Below are 3,121 nucleotides of genomic sequence, written 5' to 3' on the forward strand. Positions count from 1 at the left end.
GAGAGAGAGAGAAAGAGAGAGAGAGAGAGAGAGAGAGAGAGAGTGGGGGGTTTCTGTATACAATAGATAACAACAGAAGTCAAATTAACTGTCCAAATGTCTTGAAGGGATCCTTAAGGAATGCTGCTGATTGTCTGACAAGAGCTAACTGTAAAATCTTCCTGGATACACTTAAATTCTGAACAACAAGCTCAAAAACAAAACAAAAACAGGAAAATCAGTGTACCAGCAGGCTCTTACTTGATTCTCAGAAGAGATCCCATTCCGACTGGTTGTATATTAGGATAAGAATATTGCACTGTCATTGCTGTAACATGTTTTGGTCACTCACGTGATGTAGTGAAGCAGCTCTGTGTGTGTGTGTGAGTGTGAGAGAGTGTGTGTGTGTGTGTGTGTGTGAGAGAGTGAGTGAGTGAGTGTGTGTGTGGGTGTGTGTGTACCTCTTACTAGCTCTGGATGGATAGCTGCTTATTCCAGCCACCGAGTCGTGAAGTTAAATCCGGAGGAAAGCGGCTGTTTTCTCTGGCGTTTCTCTTCCCTGCGCTGAAAAGTTGTTTGTGTCACACACTCACAAACACGGACGAGATCCGCACGCGCCCATTTAACTTGTGGCTCCCGAACCTCCGCACTTCCAACAGGAAAACAAATACTCCCAATCGCGTCCTGGTCAAACAGATCTGACACTATTGTGAATGATAACGAAACTATGCTACACTCTCCAGGGCACGGACAGACCTTACCGAACGGAGACGGGCGAGTTACACAGTCGCCGGTGTGAAAGTTTCCAGCCGTGACGTCACTCTTCCCGAAGTTCTGCGCGTGACGTCAGCGGAGCCACGGAGCTGCTAAAAGTCCCTTTCCTTCATTCAGGAGCTTACTGGGAATCTTACTTTGGAGGTGTGACAGGTTACAGATTACAATGTACCCTATTTAAAACGTAAGAAGTTGTGCAACTATTTAATTAATATATTACAGTAATGTGACTGATTCCTGATTTCCTACATTTCTAATGAATTTTTTCATCATTTCAAACATGTAAAGCAGGCAGGGTTAACTTTACAGTAGTGCTCAACAGCACTGATTACATGTCAGACTTTAATTTAATGTTAAAGCACAGCCACCACACAATCAGACTTTAGCAGCTCGTTTTAAAAAATAAAGCATATGCATAAACCAAATAGGAAATAAAACAGTTATCAAATAAGCATGTGTCCTAAATCAGATACAGTCCTATCTGTCTCCTGAAACACGGGTGTCTAATATTTTAGAGCAGTCAATGCAATTTGGTAAAGAAATCAATAAAATCTGTATGTGTGTGAAAATACACACATGTAACCCCCTTTTGTAATCGTTAACATTTTTTATAAGTAACTGTAATTTAATTGCACTTTTTTTCTCTCAGTAACAGAATACAGCTCGTCTACATTTTTTATTTTATTTTTTTATTATGCAATAGAAGAACAACAAATACAATTACAAAGACGAGTAAGCACAAAAGACAATACGGGTTACAAACAATACTCCAAAGCATTCTATGTTAGCTTATAAGATTTACACTATGAGAGAGTCTTACATGCAATAGAATTATTAGAGTTTCTTAAAGAGTTTACATACACATCAAAATCTTTCCTGAAAATAGAAAAGTTGGGAGTTTTCTTTGAAAATGTACACTTATGAATGTAAAATTTAGCAAGGTATAGCAATAGATTAATAATAATTTTACAGTTGAGTAGGGTCTAAATTCAAAGAGTAACCAAAAAACAAATTTTTTGGGGTTATACAAAAGTTTGGATGTAAATATTTTTTAACAAAATTGGAAAAGTCAACCCAGAACACTTTACACTCTAAAAAATGCTGGGTTAAATATAACCCAGCGCTGGGTTACAAAGCGACAGACCCAGCTATTGGGTTGTTTTGACCCAGCGGTTGGGTTGTTTTGACCCAGCGTTTGGGTTGTTTTGACCCAGCTATTGGGTTGTTTTGACCCAGCGGTTGGGTTGTTTTGACCCAGCGTTTGGGTTGTTTTGACCCAGCTATTGGGTTGTTTTGACCCAGCGGTTGGGTTGTTTTGACCCAGCAGTTTTGTTGTTTTGACCCAGCTGGGTTAAATACAACCCAGTGCTGGGTAAAATAGGGACAAACCCAGCATTTGGGCTGTTTTGACCCAGCGGTTGGGTTAAATGTTTAAACCCATCCTTCTGGGTAGTAACCCAACCGCTGGGTCAAAACAGCCCAATTGCTGGGTTTGTCCCTATTGTCCCAGTGGGTTGCATTTACCCAGCATTTTTTAGACTGTAAGAAGAATTTTTGTCGAAGAAGCCAAAACTCTTCCCATTCTATATCATTAAATATGTTATTCCAAAAACTCACACAAGCAGGTAAAGAAATCTGAGATATTTTAATAACTGAACGAATGTCTTTGTTTGACAAGGTATTGCGAAGACTTTGGTCAACAAATAAGTTAGTGTTATCAAAACGAGGAGAGTCTAACGAACCTTTAGGGCCAGATTTTACTAAAGGCATAATACAATTGGGAATTGCACCAAACACAATGGCATATTCTCTTGGGGGAACAGCTAGGCTACATTTATTTTGTCAGTAAATTATGTAATTCCGTCACACTGTTCATAAATAAATAATCAAAAACACAATAGTTATTAGTTAAAATAGTTAGAAAGATCATTTCCATTTTTTTCGTAGTTTTGGATGAAACAAAAATCCCCATATCAGTGTATTTAATAATAATAATAATAATAATAATAATACAATTATATATATATCCTATATAAATCATCAACCAAATGCTTTACCCTTTCGCACCGCAGTCATGTCATCTGTGTAAATACTTATTTATAAGCTTTATTTTCAACCCATTTTATGTCTAAATATACTCTTATTAATGTATAGGCAAACCTATTTGAGTCTTCAAATATTGCTAATATTTGTATGGGTGTTCGTTCATTCATTTACTTAATTACATGTTGTATACATTCAGAAAGTCTAGATTTGTTGACTTGCACACACAGGCCTGCCGTTGGTCAGGTTTATTTGTTTGTTTATTTATTTGTTTATTTGGATCCCCATTAGGCACCACCAAGGTAGTGGCTATTCTTCTTCGGGT

The sequence above is a fragment of the Sinocyclocheilus grahami genome, unplaced genomic scaffold (assembly GCF_001515645.1).
Source record: "Sinocyclocheilus grahami isolate Dianchi unplaced genomic scaffold, SAMN03320097.WGS_v1.1 scaffold618.1, whole genome shotgun sequence".
Taxonomy (NCBI): domain Eukaryota; kingdom Metazoa; phylum Chordata; class Actinopteri; order Cypriniformes; family Cyprinidae; genus Sinocyclocheilus; species Sinocyclocheilus grahami.